The 27,940-nt window shown below is 41.7% G+C and overlaps 1 long non-coding RNA gene across 1 annotated transcript in view; it reads left to right on the top strand.

Annotated features, from left to right (window-relative positions):
* Positions 1-21,186, top strand: part of LOC114011628 (uncharacterized) — a 62,557-nt gene extending 41,371 nt beyond the window's left edge. The window contains exons 2-3 of the long non-coding RNA XR_003553613.2: positions 17,785-17,905; positions 20,853-21,186. This is a non-coding gene — a long non-coding RNA (uncharacterized LOC114011628). The remainder of the gene's footprint in view (positions 1-17,784; positions 17,906-20,852) is intronic.
* The last annotated feature ends 6,754 nt before the right edge of the window (positions 21,187-27,940 follow it).

The raw sequence follows: 27,940 nt of genomic DNA, 5'->3' as shown, positions 1-27,940 counted from the left end.
TGTAGCTGATTCAAGAAACTATATTGCCTAACACCAGTTTGTATGTTTGTAATTTGATGGCTTTGACTAGGTACAACTTACTGGTTTTGATAGAACTTAGAAATTTGCTTTATCATTGAATTGTACTGGTACGTAGTGTCAGCTAGCCAGAAAGTATCACAATCTCTTGACAGTGACCAGTGAAGAACTGTTGATGTAGATGGCTTTGCACACAAAAACAGTATTACAGAACAGAAAGTTGACAGAAGTCAAGGAGAACCAACTCTCCTGTTTGGGTTTTTTTTTTTTTTTTATTTTCCCACTAAAAGGTTTTGAAGGATGTTGAAGGATTTCCCCAGCTACAGAAGAGAGATGGCAGTTGCAGTGCTATCACTTGAAATCTTAAGAGAGTTGCATAAAATAAAGGTTCAAAATAATGTATAGTACCAAATATTGAGCAACCCTGTTAATAAGATCATCTCTTTTTTCTCAATTTCTGCTCATCACGGTGATTTAATTTATTTTTTTTTTAATAGCAAAAGCCATATATGATACATCTTGCAGAGGAGGCTTTTGATAAGCACAGGTGAGGGTTAAGTGTCTGACTTTCCTTGACTTCCTATGTGGTATAAGCATTTGATTGCTGATCATATCTTAGCAAAACTTTTCTTTGCATCTTCAAATGGTATAGAGCAAAGTAATCCAACTCCTGTATAGAACTCTAGTTGTTAAAATAATACAAATATGCTTTTAAATTTAGTTCGTAATACTTGTCTTCAGTTTCAATAAATGAGAAGTAATCAGTTTAAAAGCAGTGCTGTAAAAAAAAAAAAGAGCAATGGAATGTAGCAGCAGGTCTGTTGTGATATCTTTGTAATATTTTTTTCTTAAGAGAGCGAGTTGATTGCAATGGGTTTTGACTTAAGCTAGGTAGGAATTAGGGATTTTGCACTTCTACAAGTAATACCAAATGCAAGAGGTCTCTTGGGAGCTGGAGAACTTACAAAGTATTAGTGACTTAATCATCTCATCAGCTGGTATGCTAAAAGGAAATTATTTTTCAAATTACTTTTCCAGAATTGTGTTATTAAACATTTAAATGTAGATGCACACGAGGAACAAGTTATGTGTAAATAAGCCCAGTCTCTTGCTAAACTGATACATATATACGTGTGCTTGGAAACATGTATGTCAGCACTGGACTTGAAAATGTCATCTTAGAGCAGACAACAGGAATGAGGATAATGTTCCTGCCGAGGATCAAGGAGGGCTTTCCAACGTTTTTTGGTAGGCCTTGCACTGATGTGTACCATAGCCGTATTTCCATCTCCAGCACTGTCCTTCTTGCTTTCCCTGTGCACAGTTTCTGTCCTGGACACCGGCAGGCACTGCGCTGTCACAGCCACCATCCTGGTACCACAGAGAAACTGGGCTCTGGGGGTCTGTATCAGTTACTGAGAGGAACGGCTGCCTGGCTGACAGGAGAGCAGGATCCTGGCATGGCAAGAGGGGGCAGGGTTTATTTTGGATATTGTTGCAGAAATCTGCAGAAAGGAAGTCTTTGTTTATAAGAGGATTAGAAAGAGGTGTCTGAATAAGGCTTTTTAAAATGATTTAAATTTGGGATCAACATTTTTAGTGGATCTGAACTGCAGTTATCGCTCTGGATTATACAGTATGCCATATTCACGTGATATTTTTTTTTTTAATATATAAACCTTATTAACAACAAATAATATTCTAAAGTTCTAGTGAATATAAGCCATTGTTGCATCTTGGAAGGGAACTAATAATGAGATACTTCAGCTCTGCTTTAGTTGGACGGGTCTTCTAAACATCCACTGCTAGTGTTGGCTGTTCGCGTTCACCAATTGTTTTGGGGAGGTAGATTTTTTCCAGGAGGCCTTTCAGCATATGAGCAGAAAGGATCACTGTTTCTGAATCAGAAATTTCTTCTGGTGAAATTTACATGATAAAAGAAACTTGTAGTAGTATGAAATGTAATGGGTTAGGGTTTGTGATTCTTTTTTTTTAACCTAGAGGCATTTCTCAGCTTCAGTGTTGAACTCTGTTTTGTTCCTCTTCGGGAAGAGCTGCACTGCTGTTACTGGTAGAGATCACAGTGTACTTAGCCTATAAACTCTTGGAGAAGCAAGGAAAACAAATCACAGTATTTAAAGCATTCCAAGTATGAAAAAGAAACTGAGGGTCTGGAAATATTTTACATTTGTATACCGCCTTCCTTCCCAGCATCCACAAGGTTACAATAATGCATTACAGACTCGCAGTACTCTCATAAATTGTGTATTACTACCTCCATTTTATTGATGGGGAGCTGAGATACAGAAATACTTGCGGTTTCTCAATTCATGCAGTAAGCCAGTAAAAAGAAATGGAAATAGTATCCCTCTTTATTGAATCATAATTGTGTTTAAAGCAAAAAAAAAAAAAAAAGGGCATTTTTTTCTCTCATAAAGTAACAGCAAAAAATGGAAGGGGTCTCTGGCAGTCATAAACTACATCCCCATTAGGAGTTCCACTCTGCTTATGTCAGTCTGGAAATATGTTTGTTTAACTTGTTCTCTAGTGACAAATATACCACAACCTCTCCAGGCAATGTGTTGCAGCATCTCACTGTGCTTATCACTGAAAAAGTTTGCTGAAATTTAAATCTATTACTTCTTGTTCATGATGGGCATGGAGAACAAATTGCTCCTTTCCTTTGAAAACCATAATCCTCCTCAGTCTTCCAGTCTGGATATTAAACAATTGCAGGTCTTTTGATCTTTCATTGTAGGTCGTGTTTTCTAATCACTCATTGCTCTTTGCTGCTCTCTCCAGTTATCAACATGATTCTTGCAATGCGGTGCCAAAAACAAGGCACTGCCGTCATGGGTGATGCCTTAATAGTACTGAGTAAGGCAGGAGGGTTACTTCACTCGTCTCACAGAGCAGTTGCTGCTTACACACCGGATACGACGTTTGCCTTTTCTCCCACAGAATGACACTGCTGATACATACTGCTTGTCCCGTGTCGGAGGTCTGTTTTTCTGCAGAAAGGCCACCCGACCACTCAGGCCCAGCCTGGTCTCTGTGTGCCCACCCTGCCTTTGTCATATGTGTAGGTAGGGGCTCTCCTCATCTTCTTATTTGTGCATTGTGCCTCTTCAGAGTGGAGAGCGCTCAAAAGACATTTTGTTTGCTGTTTCAGAATTGGGCTGCCTCATCCTTTCTAGACTGGATGTAAGAAGGTAACGGGAATGTAAAACTGAGAGGCCACCCAAGCCGTTACTACTGCAGGCACCACCACAGACTCACAGCATCATTTAGGTTGGAAAAGACCCTTAATATCAGCAAGTCCAACCATAAATCTAACACTGCCAAGTCCATGAAGCAGCTGCTTTTATAAATTCTTAAGATGTGAGCTCTCCCTCTTGCCTAGGCTGTGTTGATTGGATGATCACTGCAGGACCTCCGTCACCACCTGAGGGTGGCTCAGATATTTGTGCTGATGCCCAGTTCCACTGTTTTCACTTGTTCTCAGGGCTGAACATTCTCTGTGGTGGATACCCGTGCAAAGAGCAGCCCTGTCCCCTTTCTTTTGCTAGGCCCTGTGAGCCAAGATGTTTCAGTCTCCTTCCATGTGACGAGTGCTGTGGTTGTCAGGGTCCTGTCCGGCAGTGTTATGTGTTTGACCTCTGTTTTCCTGCACTGGCGTGGCTGCAAAGCAGAAGGCCAACCTGCAGCATCTGGCAGGGGATAAATAGAAAACCGGGTAAAATGCAACACCTGTTTATCTCCATCATTTACATTTGTTCTCTTACCCCAAAAAAAGGTTTGTTTTTTCAAAAAAAAAAAAACATTTTTGGTAAAGTTAGCTCCAAGGCGAGCTACTCCTGGTGCATTTCGCTCCGCCTTGCCCCTCCGCTTCCCGCGGGGGCGGTTTGCTGCAGCTGCAGGAGGCTGGGGGGTTGCCGGGGGGATGCCGGCGCTGCCAGGCCTGGACCAGCCCTGCAAAGTACAGTCTGCGGCAGGGGCCGCGGCCGGGCGCTGCTCCCTGTCCTGGTGCCCCCGCAGCTTTGCGGTAGGAAGCCAAGGGCGGCCGCGGCCGCGCAGCAGTTCACCGATCCAGGCGTGAGCGCACGGCTTCCCCCAGCCGGGATGCGACATACCGACACACCTGGACGGGCACCGTTCTTACGAGCCCCGGCGCTGCGGGCCGGTGGCACTGCTGGCTGGGTTACACGACACACCGGCCCGCTCTCGGCGCCAGCCGGGCAGGCAGCGCCCGGTGCCGGGCGCACCCCGCCGGTCCCGCTCCCCGGGCGAGACACGGCCCTGTGCGGGCGGCCGCCGCCTCAGCCTTGTTTCTTGCGGGGGCTGCAGCGCCCGGCGGAGCCGCGCCCCCCGCAGGGCACGCGCGGGCCCGGGGCGCCCCCCCAGCGGGCGAGGCGGGAGCTCCGGCGGCCGGTGCCGCGGGGCTGAGGGCCCTGACCGCAGGGCTCGGCCCGGGGCGCTCGGCCGGTCCCTCCGGGGAGCTCCCCGCGGTCGGCGGCGGCAGGGAGCGCGGAGCCGGCTGGGGCGCCGGGGGGGAACCGGGGCGGGTCGCGGTGCCGCGGCGGGGGCGGCGTGGCCGGGGATGGCGGGGCGGGACGGCTGGAGCGGCCGCCTTCCCTTCCCTTCCCCGAGGCACCGAACGGCGTGCGGGCTGCAAAGCCGCCCCGCAGGATTTCGGCCCGAGTTAATGCAGTGCTGGGATGATCGAGAGAACCTGATTGAGGAGGGAGGTGGAAGTCGCTGATGAGCCGCGCTTCTGACGCGCGTGGTATTGCTCCGGGTTCTCCATCAGCTTCCCGACAGGCTCGTTAGTGTCGGGTTTGGGGAGGGGGCTGTTGGAGGGGCTCTGGCTGCACCTGCGCTAGCAAGTAGCGTGACGCAGCCGGAGTGGATCTGTACAGTGACTCCAGCTGGTGCTGAGGACCGTGCTGTATGCCTTGCAGGATACTTCGTACTAGCTCAGGTCTGGAGCACTGGACTGAATGGCCAGTAATGGCTGCAACACATCTTCCAGTTTAGCTTCATTAAGAGTAATCCAGCTTCACACCGCTCAGCGGCATGAACCAGACAGGATGGAACGATCAGGAGAAATTTCTTCAGAAGCACACTTCTCATACGAACTGATGTGGTAATGCTGATGCGTTCTGTGCATGCTTTTTTGTTAATACATCATCCAGTCCTACAACCCTTACTCACTTTTAGTACCATTTATGTAATTCAGCTGTTCCATGAAGTTTAGAGGGACTGCCAGCCCAATCCTTGCTACTCACCTGTGATCAACTGGGATAGAACAAGAGCTTTCAAAGAACAGCATGTGTCTCTGGATTTCAGAAGAGCAGATAACTGCAGTTCTTTCCAAACCTGAGATCAAGACTAGGTAGTGGTTATTTTAGGTGAAAAGACTAAGATTTTCAGAGGAGTCTATGTAAAATATACCACTTCTTTTTTTTCTTTATTTCTTCAGCATCAGCTCAAAAAAAAAAAAAAAAGGCAAGTAAGAAAGGTATAAGCCTACCTTTGAAAGTTCACAGATTCTCATTCTATCACTCTTAACTCATGCTGAGCAACATTATATCAGTACCTACAGAATCTACCTCAATTAAACAGTATCTGTACAATTTCCATTCAACATTTAGAAATTTTACTGTGAGTGTCCAGGTCGTTCACGCCTGATCACTGCTGTAAGTACAAGCACAGTGAGTGTTCACATTTTTATTGTGTTTTCTTCTAACCATAATGTAGGCATATTCCAATAAAAGTAGCTTAGAACATGGGATCTGTTTTCATTTCTGAAGAGCATTTGCATTCTGTACTGGGGTGAAGAGGTAAGTTACTCTACAGCATTTGCATTCAACAGGGGATGCTTACAGTTGATGTTAGATTTTCTGTATTTGAAGATAGAACTGACCAGTGGAATTACCACTGAATCACAGAAAGCAGAGATGGAAAAGCCCTTTTAGATCATCTAGCCTTTCTCCTTCCTGGTGTAGGATTATTGTGTACCAGGTACTTCAGTGCTTTTTCCGGTGTGGTTTCAAAACTTGCCAGGGATAAGCCTTGTTTCTCTTCCTTCGGGCAAATATTCCATAACCTTCTGTACTTCACTGTTAGGTCAAATCTCAGAAAAAAATGTCTAAATTTCTCCTTTCTTAAGTACAGTAATTTGCTGAAGATTTATTACCTTGAACCATTCTAAGTAATTCCAGCCACTCTGTGATACTGACAGCTCTAACAAGCTGTGTTCTTTCTTAATGCTTTGTCCCTTAATCAGAACAGCTATCCATGCCTAGCCTGCATCTTTACAGTCTTACACCATCTCTGCTTTGGCCTGTAGGCTAATAAGGATTTTTTGCTATTCATTGCACTGCCATCTTATGTCCACTTTCTTGAGAGTGACTTTTTCATGATCAGCATACCTGAAATCGCAGTTTTTCTCTGAAGGAAAATGGTAAAAATGCAGGTTTTGGGCACTACAGTTACTAGCTTTCAAAAATGTACAGATAAAAATAAAAGATTATCTCTAATTACCAGGCTTGCAAATGTAGCCAGAAACTGTCTCCCACACCCCACTGGTACATTCTGATTTCAGGGCAAGTTAATAGCTGCTCGTGATGCAAAAGGAGTGTAAAAAAAAAACAACAAAAAACCAACGCCAAAATTTCCTACTCTGCTGTGCCAAAACTGCAATAGTTGTTTTACTTTGCTAAGACCAAAACCTAACAGAGGAAAACAGTTAGCCAAGACCAAATTTTCAGTGAATGTATAGTGAACAGTTCTATAGAACTTGAATGTAACAAAGAAAATCATGCTTTCAAGCACGGTCACCACTGGGACACTTTATCCAGAGATGACTTGGGGGAAGGGAATGTTAGGATATTGCAGATCAGGGGTGTTTTGAAATTTGTAAGCTTTTGATTTTAAAGCTCCATCAGCTTTTACAAGCTTTTAACTGTCAGCTTTTTGGGGGAAGGTGTAAGAGGCCCCAAACCTACAACTGCATTTCTCTTTCATGAAGGTTGGATTTAGTGATCAAATTGCATTCGTTGAAATAAGATACTCATTATTTTTCTGAAGTCTGACAACACTGTTGACAATTTTTCCTAGACTGTCTGGAAAGACTTGCTGGTACATGTATAAACCTCAACAGAAATTTACCTTTTGTTTCTTTGCTAAAAATGAGAAACTCCCTGATTTGTATCACACTTTAAAAAAAAAAAAAAACAAACATTAAAGGATTTTGTTGTTTTCACCAAGTGCTGAAAAGATAGTTTGCTGACGGATAGGTTGCTAACTGGGCAGAGTTTTGTAGCTTGCCTTTAGTCAGGATTGGCCTCTTGTTTCACACACAAATAAATCAGCAGAATTTTTTAACTGGAACTGTGCTGGTATATCTGTAAGCATAAAATAACTTAGTTGCTATCAAATCATCCCAGGGATTACTGAGCAGGCAGAGGAACATAGAGAATATACACAAGTAAAGCAGATGAACAGAATCCTTGCTGAAAAGGGTAGATGATGAATTTGCAGCTTTAATTATATTGATAGCAAAATAGCAGTGGAGCATATTTTTATGTGTCAAGACTGAAGTGATGACCTTTTGTGGTTTAGGCTTGTGTTTGTCAACCTTTTCCTATGATATGGTTCCTCCTACAAAAATTACCTAAATATTTGATGGAAGGGTGTAAAGATGGAGCCAGACTTGTCAGTAGCATCCAGTGACAGGACGAGAGGCAGTGGGCTCAGACTGAAATACAAGAAATTCAATTTAAACCTAAAATAAGGCTTTTTCACTGTGAGGGTGACCAAGCAGAGGTTGCCCAGCAAAGTTGTGGAGTCTCCATCTTCAGAGATATTCAGACCCCAACAGAACACACCTCTGAGCCACCCGCATGGAGCACGGGGCTTGGAGTGGATAATCTCCAGAGGTATCTCCTGGCCTCAGCTAATCTGTGGTTTGATTGGAAAGTGGTACCAACAGGGTGGTAATTGTATGACAGCGTCTTCTGAGTTTGCATGCTGAATTGTTAGTGCTTTGTTATGTTAGGTGTATGAAAACCTAAACATTTTTGTTTGGGTATTAAGCTTGTTCATAGTTAGGAGTCTAAGATTTTTCCTTTAGCAAATCCTGTAGCCAGGTCACTGGGAGCTGCAAATCACCCAAAATGAGGTGGTCATCTGGGCTTGCCCTTGCTCAAGAAAACATTCAGAATGAATAGTCAGGATTAGGATTTTATGTGAGGTGTGTGAGCCCATCCTTGAAGGTAGAAAAATAGGAATTTGGATTGATCTTAAAGAAGAAGAATAAGGAATTAAATTTCAGAAGGTTATCAGAAATTGAAAAGGCAGAACAAAAAAGTAGGCACTCCAGCGGTATATGTTTGTGCCTATATAGCCTCTCCTGCTACTTCACCACTTTGCTTACTCATCATTGACACCAGGTCACCATGAGTGCAAAACGCTACTAAAGTTTCGTAGTTCATGTGTGTGCTTTTCCCTGTGCTACCTGTGCGACTTCCGTAAATTACAAACACCCTGACAGCGGTCGGGACTGGGCTCTTGTTCCAGGTCTCTTCTGGGGATGTTTCTTTGAGTAACTCAGGCACTTGGGTTTATATTAGTATTTTTTTCCCCTTTGTTACAGGAAGCTATAGGCACCCTTCCTGTCCTTGTGCTCTGCTGCCCTGTGCATTTCTTATGCCCCCATTCTGCTTTCCTTTCCCAGTTGCCTTAGCTTAAAGTGAAACTTAGGCAGTCTGTGAAGGCTCTGAGGTCCCACTCCAAGTGTTCTGGTTGCCACTTTGAATCATGCAAAGTGGAGTATGTGTAACAGAGAGAAGCATTCAAAGGAATAAAGTTGATTTACCAATAACCAAGCTCTTTGAGAACACTTTTTCCTTGTATGTTCTCCCACATCAAAGATGGTTTAATGTTTACCACTTCATTGTGGCTTAACCTGAGCTGGCATGTAAGTACCACACAGCCACTTGCTCACCCCCCAGTGGGATGGGGAGGAAAACTGGAAAAAAGGTAAACCCCATGGGCTGAGATAAGAACAGTTTAATAATTGAGATTAATAATAATAATGATGATGATGAAAAGGGAGACAACAAAAAGAGAGGAATAAAACCCAAGACAGACAAGTGATGCACAATATACCTGCTCACTGCCTGCTGAGTGATGCCCAGCCAGTCCCCCAGCAGCGATCAATGCCTCTCAGCCAACTCCCCCGAGTTTATATACTGAGCGTGATGTTCTGTGCTATGGAACATCCCTCTGGCTAATTCGGGTCAGCTGTCCTGGCTCTGCTCCCTCCCAGCTTCTTGTGCCCCTCCTCGTTGTCAGAGCATAGGAAGATGAAAAGTCCTTGACTTAAAGTAAGCACTACTTAGCAACAACTAAAACATCGGTGTGTTATCAACATTGTTCTCATACTAAATTTAAAACCACAGCACCGTACCAGCTACCAGGAAGAAAATTATCTATCCCAGCAAAAACCAGGACATGCTTTCGTCTGTCTGCTCATTGCTCATTTATCCCTCTTTTTACCAGAGTTTACCACCCTTTGCTTCCCTCTTTTGCTAGTGTTAATGAGATCAGCTGGAAAGGGGTCAGTGAAATGAATCGGGATAAACAGAGTGGGCAAGGCAAAGAGCAGAGGGCAATTTCTTAAGCCTGTTTTAGTGCCAAAGCCAATGTAATGCAAAACTATAGCCTGAGAAGTGAGGAGGGTGCAATGCCCCCCGGTGTTGCAATGAGAGGCAAAGAAAGGTAGATGCGTGTGCTGTACAGGCAACGCTAATGCAAAAGAAAAGTATGGCGTGAAAGCTGGAGTGTTTAAGGCATTACACCCATGAGGAAAGTGCAAATGGTGAACCTGGCAGGATTCCCACACAGCTATGTATTATGGCACAAAAAAACATTGCGACTTTGGAATGATGGTTTCATTTACTGTTCTGACTGTGCTCCTCCACCCAGGAAGGAAGGAAGGAAAAAAAAAAAAAAAAAAGGCTTATAAACACCAAACCCCATTATTGAATTTTTTATTGAATTTTTAAATTCCCAGAGTGTAAAATATATTCTGACAATACGTGCTGTGCTCCTAAATCACTTCGGCCCTTCTGATACTTTCATTTACTGTTATTAGTCATTGCACGTGGATGCAGCCGATACTGATGCCCTAATTGTATATGCCATGGGTTTATGGGGCACTTTGTATTCTCCTCCTTTTGCAGAAATTCCTGTTTGTGCAGCCTCGTGAGAGCTTCCTACCATACCTGTGTGAAGGTCAGCATCCTGTAAGAGAAAACCCAGGGTGATTTGGTGTAGGATTCTTTCACTTGAGCTGTATCTACCTATCTATACAGTTTGAGTCTGCAGTTCTGTATATAATACAGTTTCACTGTCTGAATGCTATTATTCTGAAATTCTAACGTGATGTTAGGGTAAGAATGCAAGTTTTGTAGTTCCCAACTCCATCACAGATTTCTGTGTTGTTTTGAGCAAAATGTTCAATGCAGCTGGTATTGCTTTCTTTAGCTATAAATTTTAAGAGATAAGAGTTCATCAGTGCATGTGTTCTGTGGTCTTGGTGCTAAATGACTGCAAAACATTTGGCAATTTGCACCGTCTGTATATACCTGATATCCCTGAGTCCCAAACGCCTCAGGTGATACTGTTTGGGTTTACCCTGAACTTTGGCGACTGGCAGCAAGGGTTCTGTGTTTTAAAGGCTAAAATCCCGCACTGCAGGTGAAGCTCACAGGAGCTAGCAAGTACAATTAAAAAGAGTCTTAATCTCCATTTGCTGTCACTGTCAGTTCCACAGCCTCATGGCACAGCTCGCTGTGCTGTGTGCAGTGCCTGCTGTCAGTCGGGGGGAAAGAGCGGTGTGCCTGCCCGGTAGCCCCGGCGTGGGTCTTTCAGAGCAGCAGGGGCCATGGAAGAACTTCTTCTTCCCTTCAAAGAAATGGATTTAGGGGTAGGAGAGAAGCAGGATGGAGCCCGAAGTACCCCGTCCTTTTAGTATCTCGGTTGGTACAGGGAAGTGGGGGCAGATTGTTGCTCACTCTTAACTTTTAATGCAGGAGCATGGGAGCCTCCTTGGGGTGTCTGCAGAGCGAAGCCTGGGGGTTACTGTCTGGGCAGGATGGTGCTGCTTGTCCTGCTCTCGGCAGCCCTTCGCAGCTGGTTGTAATTACACGCTGCAGCTTCAGAGGAAGTTGCTGGCTGTGGGGAGTGTGCAATGCTTGGCTGCAGATCCGCTGCTTTTAAGGGTACAATGGAGACGGAGAGAGTAAAAACAGTGGCACAGAGGGAAGGGGAGGGTGAAAGCCTAATTATCCCCCACTTGAACTAGCTGCCTTGTTAAATCGTTACATATTTCTGGAAGTCCCTTGATAGGCATATAGCCTAAATGAAGGCAGATGAGGGAAAGGCCGTATTCAGATGCCAGGAACTCCTGCCACAAAGGACTAAAACTTCAGTACAAAAAAACCCTCTAAAATTATCTGGAAAATTATTTATTATTTATTTCACTACTCTCTAAAAAAAAATAAATTTAGACTGATTTATGTCTCTTGGAAAGAAAAATTACATTGAGCTGACATATTGCAATGACTATTTTTGGCCTTACCATTTAAAATTATAGAGTTATAAATAGAGCAGTGCAAAATGCAGCTATTTTGATTCTCACTGGGGTTCACACAAACATTTTCTTTGGTTTCAGTCATTGGACTCAGCCCTCCACTCAATGCTGATTCTGCTTTGAATGCAGAGGTTTCCTTATTTTTGGTTTTTAAACAGCCACATCACTTTGCCGTCGAAGAGGTTTTGCGGACTCTTGACCTTAAGCCATGTATTGTTCTAACATCACCTAGTAATTGTCTCGAGCTCGCCAAAAAAAATTGCAAAAATTTCTGTGAAGGTGGCTATAGTCCTGGTTTTGCAGTGAAACCCAAAATGAGGCAAGTTTTGTCTGGCACTGGACATTGTAACAAAAGCTCTGGTTGTAAATCTCAGGAAAAGAACGTTTGTAATGGAAGTGGCCAGTGAATCCTAAATAGCAACAGAATGTGTTGCTATGAAATGTGTGTACCTAGAGGGGAAAAAAATGATCCTGCTCTTGACAGAAAAGCAGCAGCTTACTCAGAGCTGTTCTCAGATGTCAGAGACAGTCGTCAACTCCCTGGTCTGTGGTTGCATCCTTATAAATTTTGGCCCCTCTAGGCAACAGTGATTTATGTCTGTAGCAGATGAAGCAGCCAAGGTGCATAGTAGAGAAAAGATGTAAAGGTGGGCAAGACTACCTGCTGTGCTGCGTTGTATCTGGGGATACAGCAGAACTGTGACTTGGGTTTGTTTTTTTTCTTCTTTTACTCCCTTTCTCAGACGTAGACACTTCTTGGGGCCATCCAGATGACTTATGCCATGAAGTGTCTGATCAATTCAGGTGTTGCCTAATCACATCAGCAGTTCTTTCAAACAATTTCTGTGCTTCATGTCTCATACTTCAGGGCTGTATGTGGATACTACATATAGCTAGGCAGCTACAGCTGTCTTGAGTCTGGGGGGCAACTCAAGGTTGTTACGGCTGCTTTACTACCAGAGGATATTAAAACTAGGATGCTTTGGACAAGCTTCTCAGATGCGCTTTCCTGTTTAAAAGATGAGGTTTCTTCATTCAACACCATGAAGGAGTATCAGAATTCATAGTGTGAATTGGAATATGCCTCAGTGGCAATCAGAGCTTTGGGGTAGCTTTTGGTTTTTTATTTCCTAATTTACTTAAAAATTCTCACTGTGATTTTCCTCCATCAGAATTAGGAGGACAATGAAAATAGCTTTCATTTTCTTTAAAATTCCTTGCCAGTTTTTAAAGAGCTTGAAATTTTAACATAAATAATGATTACTGTTGAATGAAGACTCTTTTCCTGAAGCCTGAAAATCTAGTGAGTTGACTAAATTTATGACCCTGAGCTGGTGACCCTTCAGTCACAAAGCTAGGGTGCTGCTTGTGTGGAAGTACCTCTGTCTGTCTATACAGGCTTCCTAGAGAGGTGGTCAATGCCCTGTGCCTGTCAGTGTTTAAGAAACATTTGGACAATGCCCTTAATAACATGCTTTAACTTTTGGTCAGCCATGAAGTGATCGGGCAGTTGGACTACTTGATTGTCATAGGTCCCTTCCAACTGAAATATTCTATTCTATGAAATAAATTGCTCCAGTTTCATCCCACAACCCTTAATGATTGCCTTAAACTGTTCTTTTCAATGGCTATAAAAGAGCCTGCTGCTGGAAAAAAGTATGACCCTAAAGGTTTTGTGAATATCTCTGTAAAGATTTGCACAGCAAACAGTGACAATAAAGCACCAGTATTACATGAGCAATTCACGTAGCACTTGAGATCGGATTCGTAGAGCTGTGATGCTCTTCAAAGCTAATCAAAGTGTCTTTGGACCTTTAAGGCAACATACTAAGAATTTCTGGATGCGCTTTCAGGCATCTTTTTGTATTCCAACATCAAGGAAATACACAAAACTATGCATCAATGGTATTTCTAGTTCAAAGTTGTTGCATGCATTGGTGTTTAATGCATTTACCCTGACAGGTCTCTTGTTGAGACGATTGTAGAGTTACAAGTTGAACATTTAGCGGTCTGATGGGGAGGTGCATTTAACTATAGTACCACCTAACTATGATGCCATTGTTTCTGTCTTTCTCTCACAATAAATGTGTTAAGAAAGAGTATTATGTACTGTCAATGGACCAAATAATCTGCTTGGTTTAAAAATACATATTTATTTATATAGATATATAAATATGTAAGAATAACTTCACTGCTTTCAGTACAGTTACTCCAGAGTCTCCAGATGTTTCTCTGAAGGTTGTCCTAGCTCCTGTATCCTACTTATTCAGACCAAGAACTTGCCACTGTTCCCATCTGATCGTGCATTAGGTTTCTGTGGAAATCTGGCTGTAGAGGGAGAAAGCTGATTCCAATAGGAAGACAAGACTGGTCAAGGCCTAGGAACTCAGGAGTACTCAGACATCTCCCAGTTTATATGCCTGTGCAGATGGGAGGGAAATGGAGGAGATCTGTAGCTCATAAATTTGTATTTACTTAGGTGAATAAACAGCCTAATTGTTGGAGATAAAGAACTGTTATGTTCACATCACAAGGCTTATTTCATGGCAGGAGCATACATGTGACTTCATATGCTTATCTCAGGCATGTAGTATTATGGGTAGTTTGACCCAGAGACATCACCTGTGGTGAGATTTTCCATGAATAAAATGACTATATTTAATAACATTTCCCAAACAGTAAAATTGCAAAGGTACATATCTATTAGCTGATACATTGCAAGAAATTAACCCCAAACTGAAATTCTTTTTTGAGTTATAAAAGCTCAGAAAAATACCTGACACAACAAAACCTCTTTGTCACCCAAGAGCTTGAAAAAAAGATGGTAGATTTTTCCCAGCTTGAAAAAAATGAAAGTGCTTATGGTCTGAAACTTATCTACTAGAACACATTCTTAAGGCTAGCTTTTAGACCTGTAAAAATAGGGAGTTACTGTAAATGCAAAGCAGTGACAGTTTTCGAAATATAGGTATTGTATGGATGCTGACAGAGGTTTATAGTGTCTGGAGATGAGGTTTTGTTTATTTGCATTAGGCATAAATGTAATAACTTGAAGATACAGGAGAAATTCTGCTCTTAATGGTGGGAGTAAGTAATACAGAAGAAATGGTCTGAATTTATTTTATGTAATACTTTTTTAATAACCATGTCTATTAAAGACATCTGCTGAAAGTCTGTAACGCTGATTTAATAGGGAGAAAAAATAACAAAGTTCTTTAGCAATCCTGTCTTCAGTTTAATATTATGGGCTGTTAAAAGAGGGTTTATGTGTGCAACATTATTAACTGAAATTCTGCTCAAATTGAAATCAGGCCCACAAAACTAGCATTTCTTCAGTACGTGCTAGGTTTTTAAAACAAGTATTTAAAAATATACAAGAGAATGAATGTATTTTTACCCTTTTTTAGGATTTTTAAAGGCAATCAGGCCAGGCAGAAAAATACTTCTAAACACCTATGCTCTCACTTACAGCATGTGACCTCTCTAGCAATGTTAAAGTGTAATAAAAAATTACCAACTTCCTATACTAAGTCATTGCTATAACTACAGAAAGAAAATCCACCTCCAAAGTGACTGAATTACAGTTTGTAATAAAACACCCAGTATTTTATACTAGCTTTGTCAGGGCTGAAAGATAGGTGTTTAGTTATGAGAGAGATTGGGGGCAGAGGGAGGTGGGAACAGAATCCCAAAGATCATGGTCTGGAAGAAAGCTTCCTTACAGGAATTAAATGCTGAGTTTAAAGTAATCACATTGTTGCCTAACTGTGGCTGATGTTGTTGTAATTTTTTTCAAAACTTAAATTATGAAGATGAAAGTATAGTAATAAAACACTTTGTATTTTTATCACTGTAATTTGGAGAGGCCTCATGTTTTCCATGCCTGTAGCCTTGATGATTCTTTTGGCAGCTCTGCCAGTGATAAAAGGAATAACTCACCACTGTCAGGGAATTTGGCTGTTTCATCACTGACATGAGAGGCCAGCATAACTCCATGGTGATTGCTGTCTAAATGACTTATGTAGTTTCTTCATATACTTTTTGATTGAAGAGTGATAACTCAGGCAATGAGTTATTTGGCATCAGCCTCTGAGACAATCTGTTTTCTTTTTATAAATCCTACGGCACCTTTCAGCCACCCATTTTTAAATAAGACTATGGTGGATTAGGTTCTAATGTGCCTGGTGGATTTAGCCAAAGGATGGTTAAATTAGATTTTGCTGTCATTCTTTTGCTTTGCTTGGTTTTTTGTTGTTAAATGACAGTTCTTGAAGTAGTATTGAGGAAATGAGATGTGGGCTAAAAGACTGTCTTGATGTTACAACACAGGAGTATGACAGGGCATTTAATTCCTGCTGCTAGTGGCACTGTCTCTTCCCAAAAGCAAACCACATTGTCAAAAGATCCAGAGAGGAAAAAGCACTAACGCCAGCCTAACTGTATAGTCTTTGATGCAGAAGACACATCTAAGAGAAGGGAAAGGAATATCTAAAAAAAATTCTACAACTGAAAAGTTTTCTACAACAAATCACAGCTCAGAACATCTTTATTAGATATTCAAATATAGACTACCATTGTGCTAGACAGCTGTTGTACATTAAAGTTAGTATACAACAGGTTGAATTACGCTGTGTATCAGACAGGAATTCATGCAAGGGCAAGGTTTTGGTTGGAAACAAGCAGTTTCCTCGCTAAGTAACAAAGATGGTTAGATTTGCTGGAGTTGCATTTGCAGGGTTCCCCACGTAACACGATGACTGGAGTGCTGACTATAATCTGGAGAGCTGCAGAGGTGGTGGGTGCTTTGGGCATCCCCTTTGTTAGTGTCTGCTGTACACATGCTGCTACTGCTTTTATTAAAGTAAACCAGTTAAATCTTACAGGAAGAGTTGCAGCTAATATTTATGTTGAACCAACCAACCTCTTGTGCTTCTCTATCTTTTTTTCACCTTGGCTTTTTTTTTTTTTTTTTTTCATTTTTTAGACAGAGCAATAAGTGAAAGGTGTAGGTGGGTTTTACAGTATTTATACTGCAGTAATGCACAGGGCTCCAGTCAGAATCCGTATCCTTTTGAGGCAGATGTTCTGTAAACAATTATAAGGACATCCTTCCTTCTTGAAAGTGTGTATGAGCCATCTGCATCAGGCACGTGTCTTGATTTGGGTCACAAGAGATAAGATACCGTATTTTTTCAGTTCCGTTTAAACTTTGAAATGACGGCGCATCATTAAAGTGTGGTTACTTTCAAAGAATTCTGATTATGCAAAGTTTAGTATTTGTCGAAGGAAAAGAAATTGTACATAAAGAGAAAAAGTTAACTGCAGAGCAGTTTTATGTACAGCCTGAGTCAAAAGACTGTCCACTGCCCTTACTGAGGCAGTTCAGTGATTGTCACCTGGGTTAATTTCGTATGGGAGGCTCGGGTTTAGATCTGAGTTAGTCACCCAGAGCAAGTGAGAAGAGGATTATGGCAGATGAGGGGTTGCCATTCTTTACTTCTCTCTCACTCTTATTTTTATCTTTTCCTATTTTTTTTCTCTTTCATGTGTATTTATAGGTTTTAATTTGTTTTTTTTTTATTGTTCAGAAAGTGCTCCTTTATGGAGAAGAGGCACTTGCAGTCTTCCTCGCTGTCCAGAAATAGACTGTTAACTTCTATTCTGAGCGGCACCCCAGAATTGCTGGCAACAGGTGAAGCAGGGCTACTGGCCTTCGCACGATGTTGGGCATGTCTGAGACACAAAGCTGCCTGCTATACTCGGGTGGGCAGTTCTGAGAGCCCCTCCTGTGGATGAGGAGACACCATGGGTGTCGAGGAGTGGAGTTCAGGAGTAGTCCATTGGTGTGCAACCATCCTACTCACAGTATTGGTTTCAGTGACTGCTCCACTGATGCTATGATGACTGCTACGTTGTGCTTACAGTAGATCCTGCCTTCTATTCCATTTTTTATTCTGTCCGTGTGGGGGTTGCACAAAGGTCCAAGCTTTCAGATCTGGATTTGCTGTCTGTGATTCTGACATTCAGATTTATTGATGTTTGATTTTTCAAGCTGACAAAACCTCACTTTTATTTTCTAATTTGTATTCACTCTTTCTCCACAGCAAAATCTGCCAGTCATGGCAAATTACATGAATGATTCTGTGGAGGCTAAACCAAGATTGCTGGACTCATTTTCATGCATGGCTAAACACAGAATTGAACCCCATGCTCCAAAAGTGAAAGGTTAGTGATTTTAGATAATTTTAAAACGATTGTATAGGAGTTGATACAGCTACTGTCAGTCTACCCTAATCCTGTTCTTAGTTGACTCTGCCCTTGCAGAGGCACTGCTTTCTGTCAGTGATTAAGGGAAGACATTGCTTTCCATGATGCTGATTCAGCAGAGCTAAGAATCAGTAAATTAGCAATGACTGTAAGGGAATTTTAAATATTGGTAGAGTACCAAACTTCTATTGTTACTGTGTCTTGGAGGTGAAATTCCAATCAAGGTACTGTACCAGGCAATGTGGGAGAGCTGACAGTCCTCTTTCTGAGTCACAAGACAGAAAAATGGGGAAACTCTTTATCCAGCATTTGGCCTCTTAGTGTCACCACTATAAAATCACATCAAAGAACCATCCACAAATAAATAAGTCTATCGAACTAGTATACATTCTTATGAAATATTCATTTAGTAACAAAATGATGTGGACAGCTGAAGAATAAGTAACTCTGTCAATACAATATCTTTGCTGTTTATGGAATGATACTGTATACTCTTCAGCTCTCAGTTTTTTCCTGTCTGCACAAAGTTAGATGCTTTCATAAATACAATATTCAAATTGATTAATTTTCATGGATCACAAGATGCGCTTATGTACATAAAGGTACCTGATCCATACAGCAACTGAATGGTGTGACAGTGACATAGAAATTGTAGAAGCAGCATGCTATTAAACACTAAAGAAAGCCCACCAAAGAAAGCCTTTTTTTTTTTCTTCCCCCAGCTGGCAATGTGCATAGCTATACTTGGGACAAAACTGGTAAGATGGGGTTAAAGGGAGTAGTTTCTGGGTATTCCAGCTTAAGATGATATGCAACACAGAGCTTGACTTACCGTCAAAGCATTACTACATCTAGTGTGTGAGAGTACTGGAAGGGCTGATAAATATTACCCACTGGGTAGTATGCAGTTCAGCTTTTTCTTCTCTATAGTTCTTACAGGAAGTAAATCCTGTGACCCTGCTTTAACTGATAATTAATGGCTGATAGTGGTCAATTCAGAGAAAAAACCATCAAGCTTCTGGTGCCATACTAGCTGAGGCAGCACGTGTTTCCCTTTTGCAGAAAGGAAATGTAGATTCAAAAAACCCCACCAAACCTGTAATGAAAAGGTACTCCCTTCCTATATTCTATCATTTGCAGGTCTCAACAAAACAAATTGGTTGGCTAGTGAAGCAAGTAACTCTACCCCCAAAATTAAACTGTGGTCAGTGAACTGACCTAGAACTTAAAATACCAATATGCAAGTTACTGTGGAAAAAATGGTGTAGGCTCTAGAGCGGTACAGACTAATATGCAAAATTATTGTGCTGACAGGTTGTCTCCCTGGGAGTGAGACATGCAAAGCTGAGGCTATTTTTTACTGAGTTCTGGATGAGTAACATAGACTAGAAGAAACTGGAGTCAGAAAGGTGAAGTGGAAAAGGAATAACTGTACATCTCATAGGACAAGAACTGGGCAAAGAAAATCTATACACTTAGGTTTGATGCTATTAGTTATTTCCTATTTTATGGGGTATTGTTTATAGACTGTGTACTTTTGGAAAGATAGTGCTCTACTATTCTTATCATAGAGTCATAGAATCATTTAGGTTGGAAAAGACCTTTAAGATCATCAGGTCCAACTATTAACCCAGGACTGCCAAGTTCACCACCAAACCATGTCTGTAAGCACCACATCTACTTGGTCTGTAGGGCCAGATTTTTCTAGAATATGTACCACATGAATCATGGGTATATCCTTGAGCTCAGAGCCCCAACAACAATGGCTTTGTGGCTGTATTGCCTTATTCAATCAGAATGCCCTGTTGAGCTATGAAACGCAAAACAAGCTGAAGAAACTAGTAAGTTACCTTAAGGTATCTATTGCCTGAAAATCATGCTATGTTATATTGTTACAACACAAGTATTTGTTATATGCAGAGAAAAGAGACTGAAAATAAGGTTGTGAACACCTCATCTGGGCATGTTCACCACATAAAATCAACTATAATTATAACAGCATGACTGGAAAGCAATGCCCCCAGTAGTTTGCAGAGTTAGTGGTTCCTGGTAAATAGAGGAGATGCCAATATATGTAGCAGAGTGAAATGAAGAATCATAGGTACTGTCTTTTGTCACTTCACTGTTCTGTGGCTCATAATTGCTCTGCAAAGAAGAATAATGATGCTTAGAAGGGTTTGAGAGCTACATGCAGTAAATGCTAATTATTATCAGCGTATATTTCAGGCAAACTCAGAAACAAGATTAGATCCAAACAAACCCTCGCTTATGGCTGGTTATATCTGGGAAGAACCAGAAATTCTTTTGCACTTTCTTTTCAGTTTACTGGCCACATCTGCCCTATATTTCAATGTGCACAATTATATATAATAAATACATATATACACACACATACATGTGTGTATATATATACATAGATGCATATATATCTTGCTGAACATTAAGACTGCTCTTTAAGAATGACATAACAGTCATGGATTCAGTATCTTTGGGGAGCACTAGGGCCCAAAATGCTCACCACTGCTGTGTTCATTTCAACACGTGGAACTATGTAAAAATGAGAAAGTTTACCAAGAATGAACAGAGTGGCACCTAAGACAATTAAATATGTAAAGGGGGCATGAAGGCTACAGAAGGACACCAAAGAGGAAGCATGATGCCAATGCACAGGATTTACTGGACATGCCTGAGAAAGTAAAAAGAAGCAGTCATTTCCAAACAGCAAAGAGAGGCTATTAGAATAAGGTGTCCTTCCAAAAGCTAAAAACATGTCCAAATGAAAAAAACCTGAAGTATCATAAAGACTGACAGATATACTATTGAAATTATTATTAGGCAGACCAAAGATGAGTCTGAGATCTAACTAGCTAAGAGAATAAAAAATAGTTCAATATCCTTCTTCCAGCACATCAAGAGGAAGAAAACATTGTCACTGAGTCTGAATATGACAAGGATATACAATGAACTCCCAGGGAGAACAAAGTCTCTGGAGAGAAGCTGAACCATTTGCATCCTTGTTCACTGTGGAAGATGCGGTGGGCTGACCCTGGCCGGACACCAGGTGCCCACCAGAGCTGCCCTGTCGCTGCCCTTCTCAGCCGGGCAGGGGGGAGAAGAAATAACAAAAATAACAAAAGGCTCATGGGTCAAGGTAAGGATGGGCAGAGCACTCACCAATTACCATCACGGGCAAAACAGACTCGACTTGGGGAAATATGTTTAATTTACTGCCAGTCATATCAGAGTGGGTTAATGAGAAATAAAACCTAAATCTTAAAACACCTTCCCCCCCTCCCCTGTCTTCTTCCCAGGCTCAATTTTACTCCAGATTTTCTCTACATCCTCCCCTGCAGCAGCACAGGGGGATGGGGAATGGGGGTTAAGGTCAGTCCATAGTCATCCCAAGCTGTCTCTGCCACTCCTTCCTCCACAGGGGGAGGGCTTCTCATACTCTGCCCCTGCTCCAGCCTGGGGTCCCTCCCACGGGAGACAGTTCTCCATGAACCTGTCCAATGCCAATCCTTCCCACAGGCTGCAGTTCTTCTACTGTGGTAGTGCAGGCTGCCCACGGGTCACGGCCCCCTCGAGCACCCCTTGCCCCAGGCTGGGGTCCCGGGGATGCGGGGGGGATCTGCCTCACCAGAGGTGCTGGGGAATCTCTGCTCTGGCATCTGAAGCACCTCCTGCACCTGCCTGGGGGGCTGCAGAGTTGCTGCTCTCACATGCTCTCACTCCTCTCTCTGGCTGCACAATAACTTTTTTCTGTTCTTAAATACATTATCCCAGAGGTGCTGCCACTATCACTGACGGGCTCAGCCTTGGCCAGTGGTGGCTCCATCTTGGAGCTGCCTGGCATCGGCTCCATCAGACATGGGGGAAGCTTCCAGCAGCTTCTCACAGAAGCTTCCCTGTAGCCCCCTCTGCTACTGAAACCTTGCTACTCAAATCCAGTACAGAAGGAATCAGGGAAATTGTCCTTTCAGACCCTTTCTGGGGCATTCAGGGAACACAGCAGAGAATGCCTCTGAAATTGAAGTAATCTGAAGAGGTAATGGTACAAAAGGCAGATGAATACAGATGCATCTCCAGGATCTGAAGGATTCACCCAAAAATGCTAAGAGAACTCAGGGATGAAATATCTACTAATAGCAGCATGTAACCTGTCTCTTCAATATTCTTCAGTACATGAAAATCAGAAGGTATCAAATGTGATGTCATTTAGAAAGGTTCCAAGAGTATCCAGCAAACTAAAATTCCACATCTGTTACAAGTGAATGAGTAGATACTGTAATAAGAGAGAGAATTAGTATCTACCTGAATAAATATTACCTAATCAGTGAGAGTTAACAAAGCTCTCATAATTCTTTGAAAGGGTCGGTGATATGTAGCTGAGGATCATCTGGCTGATACAGTCAACCTGGATTTCTGAAAGACAGAACTTTTTATCAAAGTGTTTTAGGAAAACCAAGCAACACGAGAATGTCGCTGGCGTAAGAAGGAAGGTGCTGGAATAGATGAGAACATGGTTTAAAAGATGTCAGCAGAGGGTAGACCGTCATCGTATGGAAGTAAATGGTCAGTTCTTGCATGAGAGGGAGGTGACTACTGAAATTCCATATGGGGTCTATCTTGGGATCTGTGCCATTCAATATATTCTTAAAGGACCTGGAGAAGAGAAGCCATCAGTGAGGTGACAAAGCTTTGCTGATGACAGGTTATGCAAGGTAGTAACGACAAGGGAGGCTACATAGCTTGCAGAAAGACTGTGCAACAAAACAACAGGTGTAATTCAGTGTAGGTGATTATGAAGTGATACATTTGGGGAGGATAGTCCTGTCTTCACATCTTGGATCATTTGTAAGCTGACCCAAAGGTCTTCAGGAACAAGACCTTTGGGTTATGGTAGACATTTCCATGACAGTATCACTTAGTATTAGCTGAAGAAAAAAAATGATAGAGTAGATTAGGAATGATTAAGAAGCAAATGGAAAACAAACCAGAAAGGATTGTTATGCTTACTGTTCAAGTGCATATGCTGCTCTAAAAATCCAAGGTTTACACACCTGAATACTGCATGCAGTTCTGGCCCATTTATCCCTGACAGGACATGCTAGAACTGAAAAGTATTCAGAGATGACAAGGACGAACAGAAGTATACTATGACTTCCATTACAACATGCAAGGAACTCCATCCATTGAATAGCCAAGAATCTTCATTTGGAATAAAAACATGACATAGGGGGAATTTAAGAAGAGGTGTGCAGAACTGAGAGGTCTGGAGAGAAGTGGAGTGGGATTGGCTTTTCACTGTCTCTTCTAATGCAAGCATGAGGAATATTGGAAGAAGAGCTTTGTTCAGCACAAGCCAGAGGAACAGTTCTTCAGACAACCTATGTGGATTTGTGGTACTCCTCCAATTACTTTCTAGATCTAGGAGTTTATAGAGGTGGAAGGAGAGACTGGAAAAAAACTTGGAAGAGCTGCTGTAGAGTCTATTAACTAGATAAATCACATAACCTAACTTGAAAATGTTTGAAGGCTGGGAGGCAGAATGTGCTTACCCTGAGTGTCCACTCCCACGGTTACTGCAGGAGATAGAGCTCTGTGCTAGATGGACCTGTGGTCTGAGCCAATGTGTAAGTTCATATGTAACCTCATTGTACACCAATGTCAGAATTAAATACACAAAGTTATTAACAGCTTAAATATATTTATAACTTTCAAGCTCCCTAAGTAATTGTAATGTTATGAAAAGTTAGGACCAGAAGGGACCTTGAGAAGTCGTCTAATCCATCACCTTGTTCCATGGCAAAATCAATTATATTTGTGTCCTTACTGACAAATTTGCTTAACCTGTTCCTAAAGCTTTCAACGATGGAGACTCAACAGCCTTCGTACGGAATCTATTTAAAGTCTCACTATTCATACTATGAGAAGGATTTTTTTTCCTGCCTAGCTGGAATCTAATCAGCTGTTGTTTGCTGTAAACCATTAGTTAACTGCAAGCCTGAGCTAAGATGGGAGGCGTCCTAGACTTCTGATGAATGTTGTCTAGTAACTTTAGTGACTCTGGAAATAGTCTGAGCGCAGGCTTGGTTTTTTAATGAAGCTAGTAGTTACTGGGGTTTGTATTGCGGTTAATATGACCGAGCATGAACAGGGATCTTTTCTGGATCCATTAGGCATTTTCATGTTATTTAATGTCTTACCTCTTTAGCGTTTTCTGGCTTCAGGTAATCTTTCCCTGAGCTGTACTTTCTAAACCCAGCATGTTTTGACTTTGCTTCGGCAAAGGCTATTTGAAAGGTGTGTCTACAGAAAAAGTGGGACAACAGATTTCTTTTAAAATATTACTGAAAACCAGTATGTGATAGTTTCTTTCTTTCCTATAAGGTCTAATTTCTGGGTTTGCCTGTAATTTACTGAACTCTGTGTGTTTGAGATGAAATGTTTGAGCTGTCTTAAGTGATGCTGCTCAGTTCACATAAACTCTGCTTCCTGCAGATGATCACTAATTGCATTCCTTGTTTTCTGCCTTGAGAAGGGGGTTCTGCCTAGCAGAAACACTAACCACCTACAGATTCAACTGAAGTTGATGTGGGCTGCTCTTACAAAACACAGTCTACTTTAAGTCTTTTTAACAAATCAGCTCAAATAAGGTGTTTTAGCAAAACTTTTTAAACTTAATTTCCTTGTTTCAGTTTCCAGTCTCTAACGTAAGAGCACTGTCCTCTCACTTGCAATGGATTGTGAAAATCAGTTTATTGCTATGTGTGAAACACTCAGGAGCAGTAGCGGTGGCTTTTCTGAGGAAGCCAATGTCTGTGAACAGGGTTTGAATTAGTAAATTGGCATGAGCTGATATGTGGAACAAAAAGGAAAAAAATTATTAAATAGCTGCTCGCTGGTGAGCACTGACAGTTCTGTGTACAGACTGAAGGAAACATCCTGTGGAAAAATAGTGTGTAAGGGTGTATTTGAAGAATTCACCATACCGTTGATTGCGCAAGGAAGCCAAATAAAGATTGCATAAGTGCTTTGATTTTGGTAGTTTTAAACTCATTGACTGCCAGACTACAACCTCAGTGATGTACTTTTAATGCAGGTTTGTAAATCTATGTCATATAACGTGTATTTGTAGACTAGGAACTACAGCAGTTCCAATGAAACGGTGGTGGTGTCTGTCAGTCAGCACATTGGCATGGGGAGGAAAATACCGTATTCTCTACCTTGAAGACTGAACTTACACATAACTTACAAAAATTACCGCTGTGGAAGATGACCCTGTAATTCTTTCTCCCTGTAATTTATGAACTTATAAAAACATTCTTGTTTGAATATTAAAATGAATTGCTTATGCCAGGGATTGCAGAAGAATCATCAGTCTCCGATATGAAGGAGGATGAACGATAGTTTTCAATAGGTTCAGTCTTTCTTCCAGCTCAGGAAATTCAAAGTGATGATGTTCACTCTGAAATTCTTACAAATGGCTGACATCTAAACAGCAGTTGCCTCAGAGAGAAAAAAAGAAAAAAAATCCCCCCAGTTGCTTCCTCATCACCAAAGTCTGCATTTGATTTTATTGATGAGGAACTTTATTTTGTTTGTTGCCCTGTTCATTCAAGCTAAATGGAAAAGGGGTGGTCTTTACTGAGAAGCAGTGGGCTGCGCAGTGTAAGAACGGGTAAAGAAATTTAAGTTCCTTCATGTATATTTCTAGTGTAAGCCACAGGGAACCTCCAGAAGCATCTCTCTGGGATTTTTCCTAGTGTCCTTCCCTCCACTCCCCTGCCTCCTCCATTACAACCCAGTTATTCTCTTGAGATCAGTGTGACAGATCAAAGGCTTAGATGGGGCCTGTGCCCGAGCAATGATTTCCCTCTCCCCTCTTCAAGCTCTCTGCTAGCTCTCTCCGTGGATATATCCTGCAGCTGTTAGCTCCAGAACCAGATTTTCAAAATAACAGAAAGACGTACTGTGGTATATTGGGATTAATTATCTGAATTCTGCTTCCTAAACTAGGATGTATTTCAGTAACATTAATCTGACAGGAGAGTGTGTGGGTAACAATGCCAATTTGTGGCATTCATTTTTTTTTTAATGTTCTTTTTGTGACCTATCTGTAATCAGAATAGGAGAAAACAAGTACACATGTTGCATTCCTTCCCCATATTTTTCCAGCCCTGATTTCAGCAGAGTACATAGGTATGCGTGTATGTCAATCCACGTGCGTGTCCTGCTGTAGTACCTTGCCGAATTGGAGCTTTCACCGTTGTTCACAACAGGGAGGATTTTGTAAAAATTCTGACTTGGATTCCCTGTGTTCTACAATTTGAAATATATAGGCTGGAAAGCGTAGGTTTGAGGGTGTTCTGGTTTTGTTTGTATGTCCACCTAGTGATGACTTCCTGCAGTGCCTTAAAGCTCTGACTTGCAACTGTAACTTGCTTTTTGATTTTCTTTGTTGCTTCCCCTTTCTCCCTTTATTGTTTCATTCTTCTGTTCCTCTGCAGCCTTGATGACTTTTTCCTTAACTATTTAGAGAAACCTCTTTTGCTGCAGACTCGGTTCATCCCTTGAACAATTCCTACAGCTCTGGATGTTCTGTCAGCTGTAGCTCCTGGCCACCCCAGCTGTCATGAGAATTTTTGCCATGCTGTAGTTGGGTTTCACAGATACATTCATGGAGGTTGTGGGTTTTCTTGTTTTCAGTCAACCCTCAACTATATGGCTGTCCTTTAACTACTCCCCAAATGCCATTACTATTCTGTTTTGACTATGGACATATTAGGCAACACGCACTTAAATAGCTTGTGGTAATAATTGAAGTACACCTGATGTGCTCGCTTAGGTAGCACTGTATCCAAGAGAGCCTTCAGCAGAAATCTTCCGAAACCCTTTTCGCTGTCTAAGCGAACTGCCTCTTGCAGACCCAAAAAGAATCTTTTAGCTGGTTTTCAAAGTTATATTCAGTGGGCACGCTGCGTGGTTGACTCTAGGTTCGCCTTTCAGCAGATGCCTGTGTCACCATGTCATCCATCGATTTAGACATAAACCATTTAATTATAGTAGGAGCTTCAGAAAGGTTTCTACCCAGGCAGCCACTCTAAAGGTTAATCTGCTGCCCAAGATGGTTTGAAACTTGCTGCCGCAAGGACTGGCAGCGTCAGGAACTGAAGTGTAGTTTCTAATAGAGGAGGATTCATATTTATCCTTATAGTGATATTTTTAATGTCACCCATCTACTGGATAACCCCCAGCTCAGCTGACAAAAGGGAAGCGGTTTCAGTAAGTTGCTCTGCAAAGGCGTGTTTTCTATATTATTTATGGAGCTCCTCCCACTAATATGACTAGCTAGATTATCTGTGAGGCTGTACTTGTTCTGAAACCACTATTGATTAAATGCTGAGATGAATTTTTTTTTTAGAAGCTGTCATTGGAACATGCTTAGGCTGCACTTGCTGTCAGCTTAACAGTCATGTTTCTGTGTCTTCCTCTAAATTCCTCTCCCAGCTGGGCTCTTTCATATCTTAGCATTAAAATAGATTCTTCCTAATTAGACAGATCTCTGTCATGATAATCATCTTGAGAACGTATGCTGTATTTTCATACTGCGTATCTTTTCACAGATCAGGCCTGTACTTTATAATTTTTCAAAACCATAACTCACTGAATAGATCCTTTACCAAGCAATCATCTCTTGTAACTAGTAATTAGTGTCCTGTCAGCTGATACCGGTAGGCATTAGTGTTCAACCGCTGGCATCAGCAAGTTCATCTTACATCACTTAGAATTCTGATAGATTTGATTCTTTTGAAATTTCATATGTGAAGATAGTTTTCTAAAGCTGATGTGCAGGGGGAAAAAAAAAAGGTATAGAGCAAATACACACATTTGTGCATGCAAAGTAAAATATGCAAGAGATGAGTGTGCGTAAGTCCATGGTCCTAAATGTAAGCGCACGCATCTGTCACGAGTGAGTCTGTGCTTGTG

Source organism: Falco peregrinus, chromosome 2 (genome assembly GCF_023634155.1).
Source record: "Falco peregrinus isolate bFalPer1 chromosome 2, bFalPer1.pri, whole genome shotgun sequence".
Lineage (NCBI taxonomy): Eukaryota > Metazoa > Chordata > Aves > Falconiformes > Falconidae > Falco > Falco peregrinus.
Note: the sequence above shows the minus strand (reverse complement) of the source record. Positions and strands in the feature narration are given on the sequence as shown.